This window comes from Protopterus annectens, chromosome 6.part0 (genome assembly GCF_019279795.1).
Source record: "Protopterus annectens isolate FY-2018-M chromosome 6.part0, PAN1.0, whole genome shotgun sequence".
NCBI lineage: Eukaryota > Metazoa > Chordata > Ceratodontiformes > Protopteridae > Protopterus > Protopterus annectens.
Genome location: NC_056737.1, coordinates 60,990,160 through 61,003,258, shown reverse-complemented (window position 1 = coordinate 61,003,258; position 13,099 = coordinate 60,990,160).

Sequence of the window (13,099 nt, the reverse complement as noted above, 5' to 3'; positions counted from 1 at the left end):
CACAAACAAGCTGCAGTTTTACACCACCACTCCTCCCTGCCATACCTTTGCTTCTGTCTGCCTCACCCACTCCCTTTCTGGTGGATGTGGAGACCTACACCAGCTTTGCTTAGGCAGCAGCATGTGTACTTTAAGTGATGCTCATGATCAGCTGATGGCCTCTGCATGAATCGCAGCCCTCCCCTGGCTAATTGGATGTGGAACAGCTGTAGTAACAGTCCCATAGCCAATTGTATGGAAACACACTCCGATATCTAGGAACATCATGTTGGTGTTGGCCCTTGTCATTCACTGTAAGCAGGAACTAGATCAGTTGGTTGGCAACCAACATCTGCGATGGACTGGGGATTTACCTTCAACAACATACACTGTGGAAACAGGGCCACACACAGGAGGGGGATGTGCCTGACCTGCCTACAGACTGTAAGTGCTGCTATACTGCATGTGGCGTACTGTTGGTTTAAAAGTGTATGTGTGGATATGTCTTTCCTACATGTCTCCATACCTGCCATGTCAGTTCCATGTTTATGTGGAATCCCCATCTGCAGGGTCATCTACAGACAGGACAGTGCGTTGTGCTGTTGGTTCCATGTGTTACCTAAGGAGAAGCTATATGTGGACTGCAGATGGTAGCATGAGGATTGCAGTCTGTAGATGGTGAAAGCCATGACAGTTACTGGCGTCTTATCCCTCATAGGACATATGTTGCCACAAACCCTGTTACAGCAGTAAATGTATGAGGTTATCATAGCAACATGTCATTACTGGCCCTGCGTATGTGCTGCCAGCCACAACTCTGCCAACCTGCGTACATATGTTGTGCATGGTGTGGTGTGTATTTGCTGTACACCATAATTAGTGTCATCATATGGCTAACATGCCAGTGAGATATCAGACCGCCCCACATATTATGTACAGTAGGGGTTATATTTGATGACATAACCTGGACATTCTGTGGATGTTTGTACAGTCCTACGTGTGTGTGGGCATCAGTGTTACAGACAGCAGGTAGCAATAACTTCTACAGGAGAACCAGCACACTCAGGGAAGCTACATATGTGTAGGAGGTTCAGGAACTACAGAGAGAGTGTGAGTAGAGCCGTGTTATGCTTTGTATAGCACTGGTGTTACAGGGTGTGTGTGTACATACTACTTTACCTTGGAATGCAGTCTGTCTGCATAGCCCTCAACTGTGGGCCTATCCTCTTGGTTGCCAGAGGTGTGCCTAACATGTGTTGTCTGTCCACCACATAGGTCCTGTGTCTGATATCCCACTGGCAGTGTGTGTGTGTGTGTGTGTGTGTGTGTGTGTGTGTGTGTGTGTGTGTGTGTGTGTGTGTGTGGAGTGCTATCAGTACATGACCTACATATCAAGCTTTGCATATATGACATGCTGTGGGGGGATGTTCCTTAGAGGGCTGTGAGTGTATCACACTGCCATTGCTGCCATCAGTCCACATCTGTTGTATCCCCCACACATATGGTGGGGCTGGGGCCATATATGTGTGGGCGTTACCTACACAATACATGCATGCTCTTATGCACTCCAGATGCCAGCATATGTAACAGTGGTATATGGGCCTGTATTATTGAGTCTGGGGAGAACACCACAAATGTCCTTGGCTGTTAAATATGTGGTGCTATCAGGGGTGAGCTGCCATAAGGTATCTAGATGTAAAGTGCCGTATACTTCACCAATATGTACATCACGTACATATTTTCGGTTACTGCAAGCCTATTGCCACCCACCAGATGGACTGTTCTGTGTTTCAGTGTGCATGTGATGGTGTCAGTTATGCCTTGTTATGTCACAGTTACAACCCATGTGGTCACATAATGTCCTTAGCTCCCACTGCTGTTGTACAGAGTGTAGCATGCAGCTATTGAACTATACACCTGCATTACACACTGTTGATCATTTGGTATCCTGTGGCCCAGTCAGTCCTCACTACTGTTCAAATCTAAGGATTTGGCCTGGACAGCGACGGTTGTGAACCTTGCCTGACTACTGCATTAGTATAACTGTGTCACTGTTGCATTCCTCTGATTATATAGATGTCACTGTCTGAACAGCTATATGACATGGCATGTAGAACAGTCATGGTACATAATGAAAGGTATTCTATTTCTGCAAACCTGTGTGTGGAGTTTTCCCAATGACCTCACTGTGTGTATATGTTGCAGGCAGAGGTCATCATTTGTATGGGTGGCCCATACAGTCTCCGGTTTTTCAGGGGTAAGCTGAAGGCATAGTGGCTGTTCCATATTGTGTGCACCGACTACATATGTATCCTACTGTACATATATCTGAGTGTGTATGTGTAGTCACATGTATATCCATATATATATGAGCTGGAGATAGTGTAGCACTATAGGGTGGATGAGAACTCCTACAGCAAATTGTTGAGCTGTGCCGGCCACACCTGACACACCAAACTGACCAAGGGGAATTTGTAGGAGGTTCAGGAACTACAGACATAGTGTGATTAGAGTTGTGTTATGCTTTGTATTGTACTGGTGTTACAGGGTATGTGTGTACATACTAGTTTACCTTGGCATGCAGTCTGGCTGCATAGCTTTCAACTCTGGGCCTATTCTCCTGGTCGCCATAGGTGTGCCTATCATGTGTTGTCTGACCACCACACAGGTCCTGTGTCAGATATTTCACTGGCAGTGTGTGTGTTGAGTGCTGTCAGTACATGGCTACATCCATTTATCTTTCTAACATCAATTCCCTGACAAAGGGTATGTTGCAGACTATCCTGTAACACCAGCAACTTGCTTAGAGTATGGCAACAGTTTTCCACATTTGTGCCTGTGTTGCAGCATCGGTCCTCTACCTACATACCAAGCTTTGTACATATGACATGCTGTCAGGGGTTGTTCTGTAGTGGGCTGTGAGTATATCACACTGCCATTGTTGCCATCAGTCTACTGCTGTTGTATCCCCCACACATATGGTGGGGCTGGGGCCATATATGTGTGGGCATCACCTACACAATACATGTGTGCTCTTATGCACTCCAGAAGCCAGTGTATGTAACAGTGGTATATGGTCCTGTATTATTGAGTCTAGGGGGGAAGCACCATAAATGACCTAGGCTGTTACAAAATGTGGTGGTATCAGGGGTGAACTGCCTTAAGGTATCTGGATGTACAGTACCATATGCTTCACCTATATTTACATTACTTACATAAATTGGGTTAATGCAAGCCTACTGCCTCCTGCCATACAGGCTGTTCTGTTTGTCAGTGTGCTTGTGATGGTGTCAGCTATGCCTTGTTATGTAACAGTTACAACCCATTTGGTCACATGACATCTTTACCACCTAGTGATTTTGTACAGAGTGTAGACAGAGGCTGCTGAACTATACACCTGCATTACATACTGTTTATTGTTTGGTATCTTGTGGCCCAGTCTGTTCTCACTATTGTACAATTTGAAGGGCTTGGCCTGGACAGCAACAGTTGTGAACCTTTCCAGTCTACTGTATTATTATAACTGTTTCACAGTTGCATTACTCTGTTTATATGGATCTCAGTGTCTGAACAGCTATATGATATGGTGTATAGAACTGTAATAGTACACAATTAAATGTTTCCATTTCTGCAAACCTGTGTGTGGTGTTTTTCCTATGACCTCTCTGTGGGTATATGTTGCAGGCAGCGATTGTCACTTGTATGGGTGGCCCATAAAGTGTCCAGTTGTTCAAGTGTTAACTGTAAGCATAGTGTTCCATATTGTGTGCACCTTCTACATATGTATCTTACTGTACATATATCTGCATGTGTATGTGTAGTCACATGTATATATATATATATATATATATATATATATATATATATATATACCTGTATCTGCATATCTGTGCCTGTGTATCTGTATCCTGGGGATGTTGATGGCTTCCACATTTTACATTTCCTATGGGAGGCAGACTGTACTGCATGATATCTTACCAATACCAGCCTACCATCATACAGGTGGGATGTAATACTGTTAACATCTTGTGCCAATGTCATGTCAGGTCCTGCTTATGGGATCTGCAACACTTGGTAGTGTATTGCAGGGCGGACATGTTTTGCTGTGGGGGTGGGATGCCTATTCGTACAAGATGTATAGTGTGTGGGGCCTCTCATCCCCATTAATGGTGTATGTGGACATATGTGATTTTGTTAATCTGCTTTTGCTATCTACAGATGTATGGCCATATATACCTATATAGATATATATATCTGATTACATATATATATATAACTATGTCCATATATACCTACATAGATATATATCTGAGTACACATATGTAACTTGCTGTGTATATGTAGACATATAGGTGTAGACACATATATGTGTCAATGTAGGCATTTGCATGTATATATGTTCATATATATTAATATATATGTATATATTTTTAGAAATATATATATATATATATATATATATATATATATATATATATGTATGCACATATATAGATATGTTATATATATTTAGACACACATACATCTAGATGTTGGTATATTTTCTCTGTACTGTTGCATGCCTGGACTGGATGATATGTTTCTGAAAACATCAAATTTATTTATATCTGGCATGGCTTAGTGGTAAATTTCTTTGTCTGTGGTTTGTAGAGTCCTGGGTTCGAGCCTTGCAGAGGCTGTTCATTTTGTTGCTGGGCAGAACACGGGCCATTGGATACAGAGTGATTAAGGCACTTTTAAGCAGTTGTAAGTGGGTTTGCGTGGAGGTAAGCACTGATAACTTCCGGTTACAGCATCTTGCACTCAGTTAGCTTCTACATTACTTAACCAGTGTAGGCATTGCTTATCACCACGCAAGCAGGCTTAAACCCACTTACTGCTGCTTAAAAGTGCTTTCTTCCACTTACCCCCATGCTAATTTCTTTAAAAGAAATGAAAAAGGGATTGATAGGAAAGTGGTGAAAAAAGGGGCACAAAGAGGGAAAGACAGTAGGGAAAATAGCCAGGGATGTGCAGGAAGGCTGTAGGGAAGGTCCATAGCTGCCCATTTCTTCTACAGCAATAACTGTGTATATACACTGAATTTGGAAGTAGATTTGGACACTCAAACCCCTGGGTGGGGGTGAGGATAACAATAATAAGTTGTGATGCCTATTAGACCAGATAATATGTGTCCAGTGGACAGGTGTGCGAGATGGACAGCTATGTATGGGGTGAGATTTTTTTGTGGGAACATATTGTCCTTTTTTTTCTTTTTCAGGTGAGAGTGGGATGTTGGGGAGGGGTCGTAGGTATATTTGGGGAGGTAGATTGGGTGGGTTAACAGACAAGACAAACAAGATGCATACAGGGGTGGTATATGACACATGTGGGGGGTAAACACCTTGGACGGGGAGGGGCATTTGGAAGTCACAAGCCCATGAGCCCCTAAATGAAAACAGTGGGACTGAGGTTCCCACCCATGGACATTACCATTGCACCTTCAAGGCCCCAAAGGTCACTGTGCTGGGGGCTGGGTAGGAGTGGCGGGCTCACCCTCTAATTGTGCCACACAGACTTCAAGCTGGCGTAGCTGGTCTCGAATCTCCTTGTTGAGCTCCCTACGCACCACGGCCAGGACCTGATGGCATGTGGCAGGTACCTCTCCACCCCCACTCCGGAGGGGCTGAGCTGAGCCCCATCCCCTGTGGTGGTTCCACCCAAAGGTAGTGCAAGGCCAGCAGAGGAGGAGGTCCCAGGCTGGGCCCCAGACATGCTGGTGCCAGGTGCCATGGCCAGCTGAGGTGGGTCTGCTGGGACCGGCCTTCCCATACAAGCTATCGTGTTGCAGTTTTAAGAAAGATATCAGTTAGTATAGTTAACAGCATTCAGGATTAGTTATAACAGCATTGCATAGGTATTTCCATTAACCCAAGATACCAGTTTACAACAGTTGCAGATCAAATAGAACACATGCATATATGGGACAAGAGTGGCCATTACAGCAGCATGCAGGTTTCATTGATGGCAACAGGCCACCAATATGGGAGTATTTTAACACGGCACATGCATAGAACCAAATGTGAATATTTATAAACTAATAGGACATATGTCCCAACAATAGTTTGGAGTGTACACATACCCACTGAGGTGTGTAATAAAGTTATTGTTGCACATATGGAGGGGGTGAGAGAGAGAGGTCAATTAACAACTAATATATCCCTGTAGTTTTCACAACTTTCTTAGTCACTGCACTGATCTGTCCCTTACATGTATTATTACACAACCCAATGTCCTTACTTTGTACAGTGGTATGTTTGTAGATTAGTATATGCATGGACTGTGTCTTACGTATAGTCTACACTTTTTACCTGTTATACCTGTTGAGAAAATCATTGTTAACACTACCTGACAATTTCTACACATACTCCCAGATTCCATGCTTGTAGACAAGTATATACGTGACCTGTGTTGTACCTACGGTATACACTGCTTACCTGTTATAGCTGTGGAAAAATCTTTGTTAACACTACCTGACAAATACTACACATACTCCAAGATTCCATGTTGATGTTATACACATACCTAACAATCCGTTATTGCACACACTCTGGTCAAGGCTTGACAGGATGCGGGTGTTAATGTGACATATTTTGGAATAGCAGTAATACACTTTGGGTGAGATGCAACAATGACAGGTTTGTTTCCATATACATTCTCTTTTTATGTTTAGGTCTGACTATCCATTATATGTCAGTATATGCTGCCTACATTTCTTGGATCAGCACACTGATTTATCAGGGGAATAGGTTACCGGGCATCAGATTTGGGCAATTTATCTGGACATGCTGGACAGATTAGAACAGTCTTGGGGTATGACTATGCATACAGCTTACTACCTGATCATTCTGCCACAGTCTGTGCAGTTGATGGTTATGATTATGCTTACAGTGTACTGTCTGAACATTCTAGCAAAGTCTGTACAGTTGTTGGGTCTAATTATGCATACAGCTTTCTATCTGAACATTCTCACAAATCTGTAGAGTTGTGGGGTATGATTATGCATACAACTTACTACCACTCCTGGGATTCAAACCCCTGCTGTGTGTGATAAAAATATTACAGCTGACATCACAGTACACTGTGCTATCAGGGAATTGGTGTAGAATATTCCAATTGTTTCTTTGTAAGTCTCCCTCAGTTGTTCTATATGACTGAAGTCTCTTGGGACTTCCAACATTGTTATACTGAAATTCCTACACATTTTAAGTGTGTTCAACAGTGTGGGAACACTGCTTAATACAACAGTACTATTTACAGAATGCAACACTACAACAACATATGAAAGCAGGATGTACAGAAGCACTCCAGGTGTTATACTTTTATTCACAAGATATTGCACCTTTATTTCCACACAACCTATATAACAGTCTTCCTGCCATATTGTCTGGTTTATTCAGTACATCCCATACACAATACACTTCTTTGCTGGTACAACACTTTCCAGAACTGTTATATTTATGTCTTAAGACAGTACATGCAGGAATATTACTAACCTGCCTCGCGACACAGCCTTTGCAGCCTAGCAGCATGGGCTTGCTGGTTCACAGCCCACTTATCTGCAGCTGTCAGAGAAATACAATGATATTAACCATTACCTATCCATAGTATACACAAGCTAGCCAATCATTATCTACGTAGTAAAATGGGTACTTAGTGCTGGGGCATCAGCCATCTGCCTTGCTTCTTGGATCCACTGATCCAAGAGATCACCCCTCTGCTGCTTCAGGTCAGCATAGAGATGTTTGACCTGCTCACCAGTCCGGGGGATACCAGTGGCACTGGTGAGGTCGTGGGTGAGACTGTCCTAGGCCTCCAATTTATACTGAGAGCCCTGTTACTGGCCCTGCAGTAGTCCCTCCTCATGATGTTTTACCAGGAGCCATACCATGAATCTGGACTCCTGGGTGCCCCACCTCTGCACTCTAAATTGAGTGCCTTACCCAACACCAGACATTCTGCCTACAGTATTGAGATGCAATCAGTTATGGGAATTATTGGTGCCTGTGGGGTTTAAATATGCATGATTTCCTGCACTTTCCCATGATTGGATGGTCTTGAAAAGGCTAAGCTATGGACACACCTGCTTACATAATGATGGCATTGCATAAAGGGGCATACCACTGGGCAGATTGAGTTAGACGGCCTACACATTGCTTACCCCAGCTAAGCTGAGCTGTGCAATGCTTAACATTGCTTAATATTTAATTTGCATTATATTTTCCTTTTGGCATTGATTTATTATTTGTTACATGTTATATATGTGTCTGATATCCATGATTCATGTGTACATACACTGTATCAGGTCCTGGGGACTTCAACACTTTATTACAATAACACCTCACATCTGGCCTTACTGCAGTACTCCAGTTCACATATTTATGTTATGTAGCAGGTTATACAACATCACACTGTACATAGATTCCTTTCGCATGTTCAGTTTGATTTCCTATGGTGAGGATTTGTTTGTTGACACCTCTATCTTATGTACTGCTATGATGGCTTAGTGGTTAACTACTGTGACTGTAGTGTACAGGGTCTTGGGTTCAAGTCTTGCAGAAGCTATTTATTTTGTTGCTGGGCAGAACACAGATCGTTGGATACAGAATAGTTAGGCACTCTAAAGCAGTTGCAAGCGGGTTTGCACAGGTTTGCGTGGAGCTAAGCAGTACTTACTTCTGGTTACAGTTTCTTACACTCAGTTCGCTTTCACTTTGCTTACTCTGTGTAGGCAATACTTACCCCTATGCAAATGCACTTAAACATGCTTACTAGTGCTTACATATGCGTACTACTGCTTATTTGTGCTTAAGCCTGCTTACTAGTGCCTTATTCATTATGACACTGACACTTCACTTGTGCATTTCCTGCAGTACTCTAGTTCATAAATATGTGTTATTTAGTGGGTTTTGCAACAAAACATTGGTTATAACATGCTTTGCCATGTAAAATAGACTGTGCTGCAGTGGGACTCAAACCGAGAAGTCCTGCTTATTAGTCGGATGCTCTGCCCACTACACTATTGCTGTGCTGCTGCATTTGCATATATTTTCCATAATTCCATACCCATGGTTCCTTCCCCTGCCCCCCCGAGCTCCATGTACACAGCAACAATCAATTCTCCATTTACTAGCCCAGTCATACCACACCTCCACACATTGCCCTCTCTCCACTTTCCCATGATTGGATGGTCTTGAAAAGGCTAAGCTATGGTCACACCTGCTTAACTAATGATGGCATTGCTTAAAGAGGCATACCACTGGGCAGATTGAGTTAGCCAGCCTGCACACTGCTTACCCCATCTAAGCTGAGCTGTGCAATGCTTAGCATTGCTTAATATTTAATTTGCATTATATTTTCCTTTTGGCATTGATTTATTATTTGTTACATGTTATATATGTGTCTGCTATCCATGATTCACGTGTACATACACTGTATCGGGTCCTGGGGACTTCAACACTTTATTACAATAACACCTCACATCTGGCCTTACTGCAGTACTCCAGTTCACATATTTATGTCATGTAGCAGGTTATACAACATTACACAGTACATAGATTCCTTTCACATGTTCAGTTTAATTTCCTATGGTGAGGATTTGTTTATTGACACCTCTATGTTATGTACTGCAATGATGGCTTAGTGGTTAGCTACTGTGACTGTAGTGTACAGGGTCTTGGGTTCAAGACTTGCAGAAACTGTTTATTTTGTTGCTGTGCAGAACACAGGTCATTGGATACAGAGTAGTTAAGGCACTCTAAAGCAGTTGTAAGTGGGTTTGCGCAGGTTTGCACAGAGCTAAGCAGTACTTACTTCCGGTTACAGTTTCTTACACTCAGTTAGCTTCTACTTTGCTTACTCTGTGTAGGCAATGCTTATCCCCATGCAAATACAGTTAAACATGCTTACTAGTGCGTATGTGCATTTCCTGCAGTACTCTATTTCATAAATATGTGTTATTTAGTGGGTTTTGCAACAAAAAGATTGGTTATAACATGCTTAGCCATGTAAAATAGATTGCGCTGCAGTGGGACTCAAACCGGGAATGCTTGCTCATTAGTCGGATGCTCTGCCTACTACACTATTGCTGTGCTGTTTCATTTGCATATATCTTCCATAATTTCATACCCATGGTTCCTTCTCCTGCTCCCCCCTGAGCTCCACATACACAGCAAAAATCAATTTTCTGGTTGCTAGCCCAGCCATACCACACCTCCACACATTGCCCTATCTCCATGTCTCAGTACTCATCCAGCATGCTGTCTCGACCCAAGCTTCTTCAGGCTCTTCATCCGTTTATACCATGTACATATGAACCTTGCCTTGTTCATCTTTCGAGACACGTGTAATCATCGGATTGACTCACAATTTTTGGTTCGTCCTAGCAGGGACGGACCTGTTTTTGTGTCAAGATTAGACTTAGCTGGTCTACACTGTTTCTCCCACTGGTAGAATCCTGCCAAGGGTTTGAGAAGCAGCAATATATATATATATATATATATATATATATATATATATATATATATATATATATATACATATATAGTTCCCCTTCACAAAGTCAAATGGCCACAATCTCGAAATGCATATGGTCTAGACCATATGCTCGAAGTTGTGGAAGCTTGACTGTGTGAATGGGGAATGGCATACAGCGCAGAATGGGAGATTTCCCTTTCTGCACTGTAGTATGATCTCAGAGTTGGAATAAATAAGTAGCGGAGGTGTGGGGTCACAGCCCCCCATCTGGGGGACACAGGCGGGCTTGCCCCCCTGCAGAAACACTTTTTTGTGTTACATTCTTTTTTTTGTAGTTCCTTTTCACGAACTTGAGCTTCAGAAATTCGAGCATATGGCGTCGGCCATATACATTTCAAGTTTCTGAATGTTCGACTTTGTGAAGGGGAATACATACACACACACACACACACACACACACACACACACACACACACACACACACACACACACACACACACACACACACACATACCTCTACATAATTACATACATTTCCTATACTGTTGAATAACTGTGCTGGATGATTTGTTTGTGATAACATCAGATGTATGTGTATCTGCCATGGTTAGTGGTACATCATATTGCCTATAGTGTGCAGGGTCCAGGGTTTGCAACTTGGGAGGGCTGATTATTTTGTTGCTGGGTAGGACATGAGCTGTTGGATACAGAGTGACTAAGGCACTTTTAAGCAATTGTAAGTGGGTTTGCGCTGGTTTGTGTGAGGGTAAGCAATACTAACCTCCAGTTACATATGCTTGCAGACAGTTAGCTTTGATCTTGCTCAACCTGTGTGCACATTCCTTACCCCCGTGCAAATGGGCTTAAACCCACTTACTAGTGCTTAAATATGCTTACTACCTCTTACTACTGCTTACTAGTGCTATATTTTAGACAGTAAAAGTGTAATGGTTCTTGGGGAAGTGGGTAATTTGAAAAATGTATGGGGTTATCATCCGTGACACAGTCTATTTTCCATTTGTATCAGTGATACTTTATGGGGCACATGATTATCTGTGGACATTGCAACATTATGACACTGACACCTCACATCTGCATTAAATGCAGTACAGCAGTTCACAAATGCATGTTATTTATTAGGTTATGCCACAAAAAATATTTATTATAGAATGATTTGAAGGGAAAATGGAATGTACTGCACTGAGACTCGAGCCGTGAATGCTTGCCCATTTGGTGAATGCTCTGCCCACTACACTATTGCTGTGCTGCTTCATTTGCATATATCTTCCTTGTTATCCTCTTCTGTCTTTTAAGCTACCGTAACCGTAGCTACGCAATGGCCACAGCCACGCACCTACGGTTAGCTGTACTCGGATTTTAAAAAATAAATAAAAGGGTTTCTTCTTTTAATGTATATGTACTGTTGCTGTTGTACGCATGGGGGACTGTTGGTGGGGATATGCGGACACCTATGAGCGATCTCACTCATTTCTTAACACCTTCTGCTGTTCTACATTGTAGGGGCATGTTTATTCTGAGAGCTCTGCTCTCAGACTTGCCCCCTGCACTCGTACATGCTCCATGTAAGCCTAGGAGCTCGGGCAGCATGCCTTGTTAATATGCATGGAGTGCTGCTATCCTGCTCCTAAACGTGCACTTCCATGCAGGACTAAGCTAGTCATGCATGGAAGATTAGTGAATCTGGGGGTTTAGCTTAATTTGCTTTTATTGCTCCGAGTACCATATTGTATATTTGATTTGAACTGAATTATCATTGAAATGTCTATTTCTGTTTTGTTCATCCGGACTTCCACTAAAATTGATCTGTTGTGATTAGGGCTCTCTCCTGGTTAACAAACGCAATAAACAAACAAACAAGAAGGAAAATAATTTTGAATGTAAGTGCAAGGTGACTTGTGTCTATAGTGTCATACCTTAAAATATTTACGTCATAGTACATCAACATAAGAAACTCTTTGGGGACCCAGCAGATGATTATTAAATAAAGTGTAATTTTGAGAACAATGAAAGAAGTAGACAAAAGCATAATTTTGTACTGAAATAAACCGGATATAAGCTGAGTATGTATACTAGTGAAATACTCTGCCAACAGTCATGTTTGTAGAGTATTTGGTTAGAGCTACACATTTTCTCTTATACAGAAGTTTGTATGCAAACATAATTGTATAACATGCACTTTTTTTTTATAAAGTTCAATGAATTCAAACTAGTTGCATTTTTCAATAAGCAGGTTCAAATGGGATAACTGTAATAAACCATTATATACTTTAGAGGAAAGGGGACATGACAGAGCCTTTAATTTATTAATACATTTTTCAACAACAGCAATGTTTAAGAAGAGATATGCAAGAGCAAAATGCTAGATAAGAATTGTAAATAATATTTGGTAGCATTTCTTCTCACAGATAGAGTGAGCACACTTGCAAAAACACCAAAGATGTAGTATATTAAAAACCGGAGAGAAAATGCAATGAGAAAAATATCTGCATGTAGCATATGATAGAGAATGCTAGAGAAGCAGCATTTGAGGTGTTGATTAGTAAGGAAAGGTGACTTATGAAGTAAGCAGAGTAACTGGCAAATA